Source organism: Callithrix jacchus, chromosome 3 (assembly GCF_049354715.1).
Source record: "Callithrix jacchus isolate 240 chromosome 3, calJac240_pri, whole genome shotgun sequence".
In the NCBI taxonomy this organism is placed as follows: Eukaryota; Metazoa; Chordata; class Mammalia; order Primates; family Cebidae; genus Callithrix; species Callithrix jacchus.
Genome location: NC_133504.1, coordinates 5,676,934 through 5,694,009, shown reverse-complemented (window position 1 = coordinate 5,694,009; position 17,076 = coordinate 5,676,934). Strand labels below are relative to the sequence as shown.

General features: G+C 40.0%; 1 protein-coding gene across 37 annotated transcripts in view; it reads right to left on the bottom strand.

The window, feature by feature from the left end:
• Nucleotides 1–17,076, bottom strand: part of SORBS2 (sorbin and SH3 domain containing 2) — a 392,630-nt gene that overhangs the window by 189,240 nt on the left and 186,314 nt on the right. For all 37 annotated transcript variants that reach the window (XM_078366120.1, XM_078366115.1, XM_078366113.1 and 34 more), the window contains exon 2: nucleotides 14,341–14,480. The gene's annotated coding sequence lies outside the window, so the exon portion shown is untranslated. The remainder of the gene's footprint in view (nucleotides 1–14,340; nucleotides 14,481–17,076) is intronic.

The window sequence follows — 17,076 nt, the reverse complement described above, 5'->3', positions numbered from 1 at the left end:
AGTCAACAGAATGCATCTATACGGGCATCCTATGTCTACATAATGCATCTACACAGTCTTTGTGACCACAGCAGCATTGGACAGAACAATAGTGATCCCTGGAAAAGCTATGCCACAAAAGAGCTCAGCTGCCTGTCACAAATATGAGCTCAGGAACACATTCAGGAAAATGAAAGTGTGCAATCCATTAAAAACACATTTCCCTCTCATTAGTTGCGTGAGGATGTAAAAATTAAATCAAATCAGCTTTGCTGCCAATTTCAAGAATGTGACTGAGGACAAGGAGCAAAAGAAAGCAGTGTCACCAGTCCTACTCTGAATAATCTGTCACCATGTTAGCAGAGCAGAGAACATTTTATTTTAAATGTCTGCTATTTCAGTTACATAATAAAAGTTAATAGATACGACCCCAAACACAAGACTTAATTCATCCGGACACACACATACTTTGTTAGTCTATGGAGGAAGTACATCTTTGATGTCAAAATTCTGTACCTCTTTGAAATGTAGTTCAAAGTAAAGAAGAAAACTTTAAACATTTTCCTTCACTTTTAACTCCTTACATGCCCCAAAGCAAACACCTGAACATATGTTAAAATGCTTGAATTCATGGCTGCCATCAGTAATGTCTTTATTCATTCAGAAATTTTGTTTCAATATCCCTCTGTTAGACTTTTTCCTGAATGTTGATCTTGAAAATCTGTCCTGAAAGCTTAAAAGTTTTTCTGCAAAGTCACATTTAACTTCCATAGATCCCTTCAGAGTAATATACCTTTGATATCTAAATAGAAGCGAATACAACCATCTCTCTACGATCCATGGATTATACACACACACACACACACACACACACACACACACACACACACACACACACACTAGCACAGATAGCTACATTCTGAAGACATTTTTCCCAAGGCACAAAGGCCATCACATAAATTCTCCTGCAGTTTTGGAGTGGGTGTTCATGGCGATACCATTACAGAAACGCTGTGGTCCCAGTGTCTGTCACGGAGGCTGGTACAGAGTATTGAGTAGGCTCTCCACAAACGGTTGTGGTGCTTATTAATTGGAGAAGGATGATCTTATATATGAATCAGAAAGGAAGGAAATCAGGAACTTACTAGTAAAACCAAATAGTTTGATAGCCGTTTTTAATACCTTAAGCGATTTCACATTCATTGAATGAAATATTGCCGTAAGGATCGCTTTCTGTTGCTTCAGTCATTGACTTCTTGAAGGCTCCTCTCACTACCATTTACGAAGCATAGGATTTTACCGTTTAGAGCTTTCTCTTTTAACGAAACTTTTCTGATTTAGCATTTGCTTCCACAATCATCACATTAGTATATAATAAGGGGCAACAAAGGCAGTGATTTGTGAACAGTGTCAATACTGTGTCCGAAAGAGAATCTGAGGAAAAGGGTTCCTTGAGGTTAGTAGCAGAGCTGACATGGAATCTGAGTTCTGTGCCCAGAGGTGAGCCACACCCTTTCCTTAGTGAGGAGTCTGCAAATGTCGCCAGCCCTGCCTTTTAGCTTGAAAAACACAGGGCTATTTATGTGTAAACACAATGCACTGGATTTACCTTCACCGGCTGACAGGGTTACCTTTCCTGGTCCTTAAACCCTTAACAGACAGCAAAGGGCACGCACCTGCTGTGTAACAGAAGTTTGGTAGATGGGAAGTCGACATGCAAGGCAGATTTATTTTTGCAAGATAGCTCAGCCACGAGGGTTTACATGGAAGCCAGAGAGAATGGATGTATGGTAGTGAGAATACTACCGAGAAATCCGAGTCAAGAATGTGGCAATAGCCTGTGAACTGGGAAAGAATGGATTGAAGGTGTGTTTGTAGGTAGAATCGATGAATAGGGATGAAGCTGGTATGAAGAAAAATTTGAATGCTTGTCTAAGATTCTAGTTCTCAGTAAGCGGGTGACACCATCGTCATGGTACAGTCCTGGGAAGGAAGAGCAGAGCACGAACTGGAAAGCGGGGAGTTTTAGATGTACTGCATTGGAGGTACTGGGAAGGCGATGTTTACCAGCTTCTTGGAAATGCGAGTCTGGAACTTTCACAAGAGATCTAGGATCCAGACATAGGTTTAGGGATCATCACGGAGCAGGAAACAGGTGAACTCAGGGATGATTATGAAGATTTAGATGAGGGAGAGAACCCAAGGGAGTAATTTTTAGGTCGAGCAAAGAAAAAGGCATCTGTAAGTGGAATTCAGAAGATGTAATCAGAGAGACCGAAGGTAAATCAGAAGCCTCCAGTGTCACGAAGGCAAAGAAGAGAGCTCCTCCAGAGGTGAGAATCCACTGGAATCTAAAAGACCTGTCCTCACTTTTGTTTCCAAGTACCACTTTATGTTAATTATGTCATATCTGGTTTCTCAGTGTTAATAACAATAACGTGAAAAAATCAAAATTATTCTTTGTGTCATTTCTCTCAGTGTGTTTATTAGTATTTAAATAGATGTATATGCTTTCATGAACTTTACTTATGAAGGAGTTAAGAACATGGCATTCCCCAAATACACCACTCTGGCATATTGAGTATTTTTAGTTAAAGGCATTCAAGAAAAAACAAGTGAGGTCAGGTGTGGTGGCTCATGCCTGTAATCGCAGCACTTTGGGAGACTGAGGCAGGTGGATCACCTGAGGTCAGGAGTTTAAGACCAGCTAGGCCAACATGGTGAAACCCCATGTCTACTAAAAATAGAACAATTAGCTGGGCGTGGTGGCAGGTGCCTGTAATACCAGCTACTGGGGAGGCTGAGGCAGGAGAATCGCTTGAACCCAGGAGGCGAAGGTTGCAGTGAGTTGAGATTGCACCATTGCACTCTGGCCTCAGTGACAGAGTAAGACTCTGTCTCAAAACAAGAAAAATAAAAAAAAATAAAAAGCAGGTGCAAAAACATCACTTTGACCTCCTTTCTGTTTCTTAAAAGCAGGTTATGAAGTTCCCATGTGACAGATTTCCTCCCTTGGCCAGAAGGGAGGAGTCGTTCCTATGGGCAAGGACCAGAAGATGAGGCTGAGGGAAACCTGTACCACCTGCCACACTGGCCCTTCCTTCCCAGCAATTCTCCTCCCGCCACCTGCCCCGGCCTCATTGCATTTCTACAATTTACTGCTCTTTGTCTAATTCCTTATATAACTGGTCAGTGCAAACTGTGTCTTTGGGTCTTCACAAATGATGAAGGTTTTCATGCCATGTAAACCTGTATTAGGTAAATGTATGTTTTTCTATCGTAGATCTGTCTTACGTCAACTTAATTCTCAGACACGACACCCACATGCCCCTAACCCCTAACAAACCCCATAACACAGTAGAGGTACAATTTTGCCTCCCTTACACCTAGAAACAGAAAACATCTTTTCTTTGAATTTAATGATTTAAAATTATAAAGACTTTTGGCTTGCACTCGATTTTCAGATTACATGTGAAATTACTTGTAAAGAAAAATTATTCAATATTATCCATCATTTGTCAAAACTCTTAAAAAGATAGTGATGTCTACCAGCTTTCCCATTTTAACATATTGGAATGAGTTTATGGATAAAACAAGTAGAAAAAATTGGAATAAAAATCCTCAAAATTCAGCACTGATTCCTGCCAAATGCTAATGAAAAGTCACTAGCTTTTTCCTATAACATTAAGGAAGTGTCAATATTATTAAGGAACAGCTGTGTGTATATAAGTTTTTCTGAATAAATTAAATTGTAAGGAATATATAAGCTACAGAATGAAGTCTTTCTATTAAAAACAGGTGGTCCTCACGTGCCTGGTATCATGTCAACAGGAAACTCTGCATATCCACCCGTATCGCTGCTCTCTATAGTCCTGTATGTTTCACTCACTTTTCATACATTGACTAAATAAACTCTTTTAAAACAGAAACGCTTTCTTCTCAACCTATTGACCCCAAATCAATGTTAAAGAGGTTAAGATAATGTGTTCAATGCTAGATTCACAGCCCATTATAAATTTTCATAAAACATAACGATACATCATCTGAGAATTTTAAGAGTAAACATCACATTTATAACAATGCCATACAAAAAGATACACACTGCGAAATCCATCTTGGATGTGGGCTTATAAAAGATGCTTGTCTGCTAAGGAACTAAATTCATTTTCTCTTCTAATTCACCATTTTAAAAGTTTTGAGCCCTAGGCAAAAAAATATAGATGCATAGGCCAAGCATTATACTGTCTACGATACATTTTCAGAAAATGTGGGCTGCTTTAAGTAATATATTTATGTTTTATATAGTCTCTCAATATTAGCAGCTGCAAAAGCTATTGACAATTTACTTCCTATGTAGAATTTTTCTTAAATTTAAGAAGTGGGAAACAGAGGGAAAAATGTTTTAATGCAAGTCTTTATCCAGACATTCAAAAGATAAAGAGAATAATGTAATGAATGACCATGTACCCATCATTTATCTTAAAATAGAAGATACTAATTCAATTAAGCCTGTTGCGTATCTCTCTAATTGAAAGCTCCTTCCTACCTCTAGAGGTAACCAGATTCGGATTGTGATATTTATCAGTCTACATATTTCCTTACGTGATTACGATGTAGGTTTATAATGAATACTCTTTTTAAGGTGAAAGTAATTTCTTCCTTTGTCTGGTTGTGAGTTTTTATCTTGAAAGCCTGTGTTGGATTTTATCAATTTTTCTTCTGCACTGATTGGGACTGATCTATAGTCAGAATGTAAAGTTTTAAACCACAAACCTCATGATTCACATATAATGGTGAAAGAAGTCTTTAATAAATAAACTATTGAAGCAATATTAAAAGATCCTTATGAAAATATTTTATTCAATGAATATGAAGTCGCTTAAGGCATTAAAGTAGTGATCCATGGTCACCTAAAACGCTTTTTGGTTTTTCTAGTGAATTCCTCATTTCCTTCCCTTCTGATTTATATGTAAGATAATTCTTAAATTAATAAGTACAGCTGAGGGTTAAGCATACCAAATGGTCTTTTGCCAAATGTTTTTACACCTATTAAGTATTTCAGAATATCGATTAGAAAAATGATATATGTGAACATATAAAATTGTGATGTGGACACAAATGATTTTTAACATTGAACGTTTTTTAATTTTGATATAAAAATATATAAAATATTGTAAGGAAGATAAAAATCTCACTGCAATCAAGCTTTCTCACCTTCGCATAAAAATTATCACTTTGATTTCAGACAAGTCTTTACAAGCTGTGGTTATTAAAAGATGGATCTCACCATGTGAGAAAGAGTGCGTATGTGCCAACTCGAAATTAATTTCCAAACATGAAATACATCCATTAATTTTTAAAGATGTTCAAACACAAAATAAAGTATATTTTGTATGCAGACAAGTAGGCATCATCAATTTTTTTACTATGAAAAGTAGCTTTTATCACTTTTTCCACAAAAAAAGTACCTCTGAATTTACCTTTTCACTGTTTTCATTCTTTTACTTGATTTATTAGTTTCCCTTAATAAGCCAGTCTTCTATTATATCGATATAAACTTTATAAACTTGTTTACACCTAATTTTTGTCTTATTCTACCTTGAATAAAAATAATCATAGTAGATATAAAAAGAAAACTTTCTTGATTTAATTTGATGTCAGAAATACAATTTTTTAAAAATCTAATTTCTGCTGCTAAGAGATGTTACTCTGTAAGCTTTCTCCAAAACTTAGTGTTTTACTGCCTTTTACAGACAGAAGCAAAAACCATTTTCTACTTCACAATGAGGCCTGGATCCCTTAGTCTGACATCTGACATCTTCCTGAAATCCCACAGAACCTCCATCTTTATTTCTAACAACTCCCTGCTGAGTCCCTTCACCATGGGCCTTCTCATAGATGTGCACATGGGGTGAACCATCTGGTGTGCCAGGCCATACCTTCTAACACTTGGCTTTGCTGGGCCCACAAGGATGGGTTTTCTCATCTCACTGGACATTTACATGGCCACATTAGGTTTTGGATAGTTTCCCATTCTTAACCATGATCTTTAGCCATTTTTTTTTTTCAAAGTGAATACTCTTATGGTTAAAAAAGAAGTGAAATAGAAAATATTTTAGATCAAAATTATATTTAGATCAAAATTATATTTGAAAACTATATTTAATTGTATATTCATTAAATTCACATACACTGTACCCATATGTAACTTTTCAACATTCTTGAGTATGTTGAAAATTAACAATTTGTTCTAAAACTTGAGGGTTACATAGTTTTGAAATATTTCAAAGTTCAGTTCAAACAAACACAAAACTTCTGGACACCACTTGGAGCTAAGTTCAATACCAACCAAATTTCTATGGTTTGCAGAACTGAACTAAACAAGTACCACTGAGTTGAGAGCGTGTCAAGATCTAGCACTAAACCGATTTAAAGTTGTACTTGGACGAGCATATTCCGGGTGTCACAGTAACCAACATGCGATGCCTTAAAAATACATGCTGTATGTGTGTTTTTCTATTAAGCTAACTTCAATCTCTTTTTTTTTTTTTCCAGGCGTTCATTTATTTGAGAACAAGAGATGAATGTTTCTATGCCATTCTTTCTAATATCAAGTTGGTCTTTAAAATATATTTTTTAAAACTGTGTCAATTTACCAACCTGATTCCTTTTGGTATACCGACAGGTTACTTTAACCAGCCTTGCCCTGCCATTTGGCTCATTATGCTGTTGCCACATTTATGTCTTTCTCTGTAATCTTTACCTCTCCTGCTTGCTCATCTCTCAGTGAAGTACAGAAAGTCAAAATTTATCATTTGAAATGTCTCCTTCATCGCCTGGACCAATGGTTTTCTTGTGTTTTATTGACAATGAAAGAGCTATACATATGGTGAAACAATAAAAATACAATCTTTCATCTCTGATAATACTGAGCATTAAATAAAATTATAGATGTGCTTATTTCACAGGTGGAGGTTTACTTTCTAGGACAAAGTCTAGATAAAGAGGGCAGTACTGACCTGCCCCAAGGCCTCAGTCTCTGCACCAGTTGGTCTCATCCTATTTCTACTGCTCTCGTCTTCATCTTATTTCTACTGCTCTCATCTTTGCCCTCTTCTTCTCAATTACATCCATGTAACAGGGACTGTCCAGGGTTTCATCTCTCTAATCACCTTGAATATTGCTCAGCAGTATTACCAACTTATGAGCCTGAATGTGAGGCTTGTGTTCTCAATGAATAAAGTTGGGCTTTGCATGGGACCTAAATATTCTTTGAGTCCTGAGTTTTCTCTCCTCTGGGGTCTTTGCTCTCCATCACCTTCTGCCATTTGAATACCCTCTTATCCAAACCAAAGTCCCCAATTTTAGTACAGCTTTTCCTCTGTGATAATACTGTGTGATTTTCTAGTACAATATATACCCAGCTCCCAATTCCAGCTCTGAGCTCCAGGAATTCTGGGGGACACTGTGTTGCCTGTCTTCTTTTGCGGAGTGTTACGACCCAGGGGTATGTGCCCAGCCCTCTTACCAGACTGTTCACCTGTATGTGGCATGGCTCCTTGCACGCAGTATGTGGAAGGCTTGGTAGCAGACTCCCATGTTCACTGAATGGCCTAGACCGATCATATTTTAAATAATTCACAATGTTCTCGCATCCATTTAAGGAAGAAACAACTGAGTCCTATCTTCAAAGATTACATTTTAAGACTGTATATATCAAAGGCTTTGAATCTCTCACCAAAACTAACAATAAAAAACAAATCTGGCCAGGTGCAGTGGCTCACACCTGTAATCCCAGCATTTTGGAAGGCTGAGGCGGGTGGATCACTTGAGGTCTGGAGTATGAGACCAACCAGTTTGGACAACATGGCAAAACCCCATCTCTACAAAAAGTACAAAAATTAGCTTGCGTGGTGGCAGGCGCCTGTAATCCCAGCTACTAAAGAGGCTGAGGCACGAAAGTCGCTGAACCTGGGAGGTGGAGGTTGCTGTGAGCCAAGATCGTACCACAGCATTCCAGCTTGGGTGAGAGAGTGAGACTCTGATTCAAAAAAAAGGTAAATTTTATCATATTTAATTGAATTTGTTTCAAAGTGAGGGAAAGGGGAGTATGCAAGGGCCACATGTGATCTGCTCTTCTGAAAAAGCCAGAAAGGTTATCTTTATACACCAGATCAAGGTATTGTCAGCTACAGAGCGGAATTCCATACAGAAAAATAAAATTTTCTTCAAGTGAAAAATTAAGTGGCCAATAAGATCACATTCAAACATTAAAATGGGTGCCCTGGTCTTGATTACTGACACCTTTTCTCAACAGAAGTAACCGGAGCTCCTCGAAGAGATCATTGAGTTTAGGATCGGGACATGAAATATACAGAATGACTCGGGAGCATCTTGTAGTGCCAGGAAAAAAAAAGTCAGCCCTTGAAATGACGGGTACAAGTCAAAGGCACATGGGAGACTGGAGACGCATTTTGGATTTCAGATCTTTTTCAGATTTTGGAATATCTGCATATCCATCATGACTTATCTTAGACCCACATCTAAATGTGAAATTCACTTATGTTATATGTACCATATCTAAATAACCTGAAGGTAATTTTATACAATGCTTTTAACAGTTTTGTGCATAAAATGAAGTTTGTGAACACTGAACCATCAGAAAGCACAGGTGCCAATGTCTCAGCCACACGCTTAGAAAATCCGGGATTGTTTGGCATCACCATCATTCCTCACTGAATTTATGTTACCGACAAGCAATCGTCTTCCTACCTTTACTCGGACATAAGTACTTAAGAGTAGAAAATACGACCATTTTTTAAACAGTAAAAATAACGTACTATGAATACAGTGAAAAAGAATGTGTTTAGATAAGTGAGCAGCACAGGAATGGCACTGTTTTCCCTTATCAGCTGTTAGACAATAGCAACGAACAATGCAGGCTTTTAGTCACCACCGAGGATGCTGTGTTTTGAGCAAAACTGTACACTGTATTTTTTTATTTTTTTTTCTTCTTTAGGTGATAAGAAACATCAGAAGCAGTTGACACACCATGAAGTGGGTCCTCTAAGAAAGGAGGAGGCATTCTGCCGGATGGCTTTTAAAATGTTTTCTCCAGAGTCATCTGCCTCATTAAGAGCGATTTTTGTCTTAGAAGTCTCTCTTTGGCCAGGCACGGGTGGCTCAAGCCTGTAATCCCAGCACTTTGGGAGGCCCAGGCGGGTGGATCACGAGGTCAAGAGATCGAGACCATCCTGGTCAACATGGTGAAACCCCGTCTCTACTAAAAATATAAAAAATTAGCTGGGCATGGTGGCGCGTGCCTGTAATCCCAGCTACTCGGGAGGCTGAGGCAGGAGAATTGCCTGAACCCAGGAGGCGGAGGTTGCGGTGAGCCGAGATCGCGCCATTGCACTGCAGCCTGGGTAACAAGAGCGAAACTCTGTCTCAAAAAAAAAAAAAAAAAAGAAGTCTCTCTTTGAGTTTATAAACAGACACGTCTTCCTGTTCTGTCATGAATGCTCCCTGCCGTATTCCTTCGATTAGCCCATCACGTTGTCACCATGGCATCTGTACGCGTATTTTCCAAAGTGTTGACATCATCTTCACTGTCCATTTGTGGCATCATGTTGGTGGTGCTCAAAACCTTCCGGATTTTGGAACGTGTTGAATTTCAGACTTTTAGAGTAGGGATGGTCAGGCTCTACTACTTCTCATTTCAGAGAAAAACATAATATCCAAAGAACTAATAAACACTTGGTTGGAGAACGATGACTTCTAGAAACGACTGTTGAATCCGTTTCTGAGAAATACTTCTCTTTGCTCTCTAGGGGAGCCTACGGCTGCTGCTGTTCTGTGTCATCATGTCCCGATCAGACAGACACGGATTTTTTTTAGAAAAGAAAACGAGTATATTGAATATGTAAATTTAGGCTGTAATATGTCCTTGAGAAATAAATAAATATTACATGGACTCCATTTTTTTCTGACAGTCAATTAAGCACAAAAAGATTTTTAAAGCACTGAGTTTTGCATTCTTAAATAACAAATGACGTCTCCTTGAAATAAGGTTTTTAATGATTTAGAGAAACATTTGCACATCCTCTAGCTTGGTGTTGATTCTCAACTTGGCATTTTTATCCCTGTTTTTTTGAGATGGAGTTTCGCTCTTGTTGTCCAGGCTGGAGTGCAATGGTGGGATCTCAGTTCACTGCAACATCCGCCTCCTGGGTTCAAATGATTCTCACGCTTCAGCCTCCCAAGTAGCTGGGATTACAAGTGTGCAGCACCATGCCTGGCTAATTTTGAATTTGTTTTTAAGTACAGATGGGGTTTCGCCATGGTGGTCAGGTGGTCTTGAGCCCCTGACCTCAAGTGATCCACCCCCGCCTTGGCCTTCCAAAGTGCTGGGGTTACAGGTGTGAACCACCGCACCTGGCCTATTCTTTCCCTTTTGCTGTTTTGCTATGGATGATGAATGTCTTAAAACTACTGAACTTCTTATACCTTGATATGTTTAGTGAGAACTTCCTTGTAGGATGGTTCAGAATGATTTTCTCTAGAACCTCCATTTGAACATCTTCCTTTTCTCTGCTCATTGTACCAGTCTGTAGAAATCAAAATCATATATGCTGAATAGATGCTACACTATGACAGGTGAAGCCAGTGCTAAAAAGCCGCTTCTACATATGGCACTTCCGAATTATGTTAGTGCGATGGCTTTCCAAATGCTTTCCCTGCTAGGCTGCCCGCTGCATGTCATCTGCTAACATGCAAACGATATCTTTAATGAAAGTCAATTTTATTGAATAAATAAGTGATTATAAAATTTTAAAATGAAATTTGATGGCAATTTAATTTGAATCTACATATAGATTCAAAGAAGGAATCTACATCTATACATCTCACCAAAGATAGTGTAAATCTTTGGTGAGGACACAAATTCATTTTTGTGAAAATTCTTCATATGAGTTTAAAAATCTTCCAACTGAGAAAAGGACAAGTCAAACCTTAGTGCCCTGGCTGGCTTAGCATTTCATAACTGCCAGAGAACCATGAGGACCTTCCGGACACTGACTCATGGGAGTTCATCTGCAACAATTCAGGTCTCCTAGTGGGTCATGTTTTCGTTGGAGATTATTTACTATGCCTGGAATCCTAACACTTGGTGTCTCTAACGAGAAAAAATAATCCAAAAAATTTCGGTATTCAGCCAACATAAATTTATATGATCTACAAAAGAAAGGAATGCTTTCAGCTCCTGGGCTTGATTATTTTTGTTTTCGATGTGACAGATTGGCTGAACAAAGCTTACAAATCCTCCTCTTCCTCTCTGCTCACTACTGCCCCCACCCAGAAAACATACACGCACACCTTCCCAACCAGGTCCCCTCTGACTGTTAACGCCACATAAACTGTAGGTCGCCATGCTTTTCTGAGGGACACTGCCTCCGCGGAGGGCGCCTTTATTCTCAGTCTCCCTACGTTCCCGGCCACAGGACTGGACTTCTCAATGCTCACAACGTTCCCTTGGAGTATATCAGTTGAGCAGGCAGAAAAAAATATCTGGAAGTTTATTATTTTTCCACCAATATATTTGACACCACCTTTGGAGAGGGAACAAAAGGCACACTGTCAAGCAGATAGACCTGGACAAAATGTTACTGTTTGTTCCTCACGAGCACAGAGGTATATTTACGCAAAGAAAGACATTCCACGGCTCTCCCGGGACTTCCTTCCTTCAGCTGAATTATAGCAACATGTTCACACCACTGGGGAGCAGGCTGCTGGAATTTAAAACGCAGACCTCTATCTGCCAGTGCTCCAATACCACAGCTAGAGCCATTCATATTAGGATTGAACCTGGCTTTCAGTGATCATGAGATAAATGGGAGTTTATTGGGGAAAGAAGTGTCCACCCTTGAAACTACAGCAGAAGATGCGGAAATAGGACTGTCTTTGTTCGGCAGATTCTATGCTAATACAGTAGAGCCTCAAAGTCACCAGAAGTCACCTGGCCTTGGGTTATGTTTCAAATCCAGGCTGACGGACATTCATGAAGCCTTTGGCAACACCGCCAAGTTTCGTGCAAGGCTGGGTAGAATGCTTCTTTCATGTGGAACCTGTGTGAAACCAGTGGCTTTGGCTACATTTCACCTGAAGTTTCACATTCAAACAATCCAGAGTCTCCAAGTAAAATTAAGGGGTGAAGAGAAACAGAGAAAACAAAAAACGGGAAAAATGGCCTGCCTGGGAATGGAATGATCACCCACCATTCTCCAAATAGGCGTCATCCTGGTGCCGTGTAATTTTGCTGCTGGACTTGCCTCTAGCAATATGTTTGCACTCAGCACTGCCAGAGCAAGCCTTCCCAGTACTCAGTAGGGGCGAGAATTCCAGCTAAACCCTCTCTCCCACAAAGCCCAGACTCAAAATAACGAGAGGATTTAAAATGTTAACTCTACACATAAATGCGATGATTAACATGCTGCTTATATCGTAGATTTGAAGGGGAAAAGTGGCAATGAAATGCCCAGGTTTGGGAAATAACAAAATTATACTGAACATCTCCAAATTGTGGAGATTCCATTGCATCTTCCCCTGATCCAGGGGGATCTCTGCCATATCTTTCCCCACAGCTCCGCCCCTTTGGAGAGTGTCCTTGTGGCCACTTATGTCTGTCCTTCTTAGCAAGGTGCGGAGGACAGGGGGCAGACTGCGTCAGCACTGAGGAGCCATCGTCCTTGACTGGGACTTAAACAGTCTCCTGACAGGATTAAGCTCATTCTATTCCTAACCTTCAACAGAGCACGCAGGGACGGTTTGCCAGGGAACGTCAAACTCTGTATTTGGCTGAGGACTTTGGAAATACCTTGTGCTTGGGGTGGGCAAGCAAAAGGGAACAGATGTGATACACACTTGTGCTTTCTCTACAATGAAGAGAATATTTCCAAGTTGACTGAATGGCTAGTAAGTGCTACGTGCTGCTCACTTTATGAAACACATTTTAAAGAAATCCCTTATCCCTGACACAGCAGAAGTTTCACTCATAAAACAGACTTCTGGCTACTGAGGGTTTTTTCCCCCAGTTTTCTTTTGCTTTTAATTTTCTTTTTCTTTCTGGTTGTTTTTCTTCCTCTTTTTTTTTTTTTTTTTTTGTTACTTGGAATATCATTATGTGGTTAAAATTCATGCTTTCCTTTGACATGTGGTCTGTGATACCAATAAACTTTTCTGGAGAAAAAAAGAATCTCTGAACTCCAAAGATTTCAGCATCCATGTTTTAAAAAAAGTGCCAGTTGGGCCCCAAAGCACACAGAGATTCCGAGGCAGCAGGGCAGCCAGTGCCAGGCTCTGTGCACTGTCATCTGTGGCTTTCTCTCAGACATCTGCCAGGCAGGGGTCATGAACCGTCATGAAGTCAATGTCGGGAGAGCCTTTCCAGAGAACACTTTTCTTTCAATTGGGGGTCCCTCTAGAAGTAAAATCTAAGATGTATCAGTGAGGAAAACCGAAGCTCCAATCAATTACTCAAAGGAAATGCTATCAAAGCATTAAACCAAATGAAAAGAAAAGGAGATTTTTCCTGAACGTAGTAAATAGCCACAATCAAAGTCAATGCCGTGTTTGAAGTTAAAGTCCACAAATCAAAGTACTTTGCAAAATGTCAAGCACAGGCATACAGAGGGCGAGACGGGAGCCACCGAATGGACCCAAAATACCACACTGTCACATGGGAGAAATCTGCCAGCAACTGTACCTGGCAAAAGATATTCAGCGTAGTGAGGAATCCTCAAAACAGCCCCCTAGAATGTGCTAGGAGCATACACGACAGCAACCGAAACAAAGCCCCAAATGCCCCCAAACAACCACTAATTCTCCGCCAGCAGTGAGCAGAGCAGGAACGAGAGGAGAGCATTATACAGGACAGCCGCCTGCTGCCCTTAGAGAACAATTACTTATCTATGTTCTGTTTACTCAGGTGGATGGTTGCATCTTTTTCTTTTTTTTTTTTTAATGCCCCTGGAAAGTTAAAAATAAAGCAGTCTAAACAACAAAAGTATGATGTCTGCAAGACCCTCTCATTGCCTTGGCAATCAGGCTTAATTAGACCTCTGATCCGGGGTCCAGTCACAGTGAGGTCCGTACCGCAGGTCACTGGCATGAGAACTTGAAGCAAAGTTTAAAGTTACAGCCACAAAAGTGCCCCGATGTTCCCGCTCTATTCTGGAACACAGTGTTTATCTGGGAATTGTTCACAACTCCCCTTTATTATTTTCACTACGAATAAGTTATTTTAAAGACATTAGTCATGAACATATCAGAAAACAATCAAATAATTCCGGAATAAAAGAGTCTTACCTACAGGCAGCTGAGTTCAGCAGTTGCTCTGGACAGAGGAAGTAGGAGTCAGTGGCCTTTTACATGTAGAGATTGTTTATTTAGCCCTTTTTAAAAGGTCTTGAACTCCAGAGGTTTCAGATTAAGTCCAATCCAAGTGTCTGAAGGAAAAAAAGGCAAGAGAGTGGCAAATAAGCGAGGGAAAGAATCCCAGCTGCTGGGTGGTGCTACCGTTCGGAGAGCATTTGAGCTATTTTCAGCATTCACAGCAGCCGGGGTTGTCTGCAGAGGGATGAAAATTCCCTTGCCCGGATCGCCACCCCCCACTCCAGGGGGCAGAAAACACCAAGCAGGAAACCCACCACAACTTGGTTCATTGTGCAAATATTCATTTAAGTCTTGAGGAAAACTGCCAGCCCCACTGAAAACAAAACAAACCCAAACTGGACTGGAATCTTAAAGGAACACAGTGCCCTGCCATCCTCCTCAAGTTTTCAGAATGAATTACCTGACTCATTGAAAACGAGATGTCCCAGTTATGCTGTATTGAGAAGGAAGACTTTGCTGCTGAGATTTCCTAGCTTGCTTAGAATGGGGTGTGAAGAAATACTCGAGAGCTCGCTGGTCTGTTCTTAAGACTGAAGACAAGTAATTTCTTTCTAGCATGCACCTAAATTTCCAGATTCATCAACTATGCTATTTTTGAAAGCTACCAGGATAAGTGTTGACATCTCTTATCTATTGGCAGAGACTGGGGGCCATTCAGTGACATGAGACAGACTATGACCTCTGCTTCTGCCTCCACAGGCCAAGGAAGAAATCATTCTGGCTGGGTCACTGGCAATGACTGACAAACTTGGAACTTTCATTTTGTTTCTGGAATTAAAAACTAAGAAGTTGCATTCATTCATTCATTCATTCATTCATTCAGCAAATATGATTTGTCAAACACTTCAGAGCTTACTATAAGCCAAGCACTCTGAGAGTACAGCGGTTGGCAGAATGAAGTGTCCTTGCCTTCAAGGGTACACAGCACACAGATGCAGCAGAATAAATAAAAACAGAATTTAAAAAAATGTTTTCCAGACGTTTTCACATGATAAGACTATTCACATCATGGTGGCTGAAGACTGAGCTCTCTTTCTGCTGTGGATGAAGGAAGATACTGCGTGTCATCAGACCAACTCCAGGCTTCCATCGAGTCATTATGCCGTCACACCACCACCAGGAAGGAAAATTAGTTACTCTCTGCAAAGAAGCAGTCACGTATTTTTAGGAAAGCTTCCACTGCATGTGGGTAAAATCCCTGTTTCTTTTCAACTCTACTCCCCATTACAAAAAGAATGCTTTGGTAGTCAGAAAGTTCTACTGAGACGCTTGCCATCGGGAGATGAAGACTCTTCAACCTGAAGCCAATGTAAAAAACCGCCCTGATATATTTCATAATTAATGGGAGGGTTGCTTGCTAGATGCTCATACAATTCAATTCTTTCTTTGCAGTTAAAGAAAGACACTGCAGCTAATCATGGAAAATACTGAGGATTATGCCATGTAAAAAAAAGGGTTACCTGACTACTATTTCAAAATAGTAAAATCCTTTCACTCAACAGACCTTATATTAAAACTATATTTCACCATGTGCAGTGGCTCATGCTTGTAATCTCAGCACTTTGGGAGGCCGAGGCAGATGGATCACGAGGTCAGGAGTTTGAGACCAGCCTGGCCAGCATGGTGAAACCCCATCTATACTGAAAATATAAAAATGAACTGGGCGTGGTGGCAGGTGCCTGTAGTCCCAGCTACTCCGGAGGCTGAGGCAGGAGAATCCTTTGAATCTGGGAGGTGGAGGTTGCAGTGAGCTGAGATCACACCTTTGCACTCCAGCCTGGGTGACAGGGCAAGACTCTGTCTCAAAAAAAAAAAAAAAAAAAAAAACACAAACTATATTTCAAATAAAAAATTATACATTAAGTTTGAAATCTCTAATCTGAATTTTGTAATAAGATCAACTTTGTTTAACAAACATACACCAGGCTTTAAAAAAATCACTCTAGAATAACGCATTTTTCTGTTCATTTATTTTAAATGGTCACATTTTACTATGTGTTAAATACCTGCCAATCCAACATGGGATATTTGTTTCTGTTGGCCTCAATGTGGAATGATAATTCTACTGGTAATAATTGAAAACTTAGCCTCAAATAGACACATTTTTAAAAACTTGTTTTTTCCTTTTTCCTCCTTAGTTTATACCAGAAAGAAAACTGTATTTAAATATTGGTCTTCCTCGAGAAGCTATGGGTGTTTAGGAGACGAAGAGGAACTCTTTGAGTCACCACTACTTCTAAATCCCAAACAGCCTACATTCTGCATCCATGTAAGGGAGGCTCGCTGCCTCACTGGCACCTGTTAGCGTCATATTATATCAGAAGCTGCATTGCCCCAAGCAGGTTATGGCTCTGCAGCTGCTTTCATTTAGGACGAATCCTGTCCTTCCTTCTGACTTGCCAAGGTTCCCCTTGCTCCACAGGGGTCCCAACTGTCCAAGCAGCCTGTTAGTAACCACCTTTCAACAGATGTGATGTCACGGAGGTGTGCAAGTCAGATTTTAGGCATATTTTAAAAGGTTAGAGGATAGAAAATTCTGACTCTTCTACTCCTCCAACTACCATGACTTTTACGTTGTATGCCACTGATGTCTTAACAATTGTACTAATGTTAAGTTTGAGACCAGCCTGGCCAACATGATGAAACCTC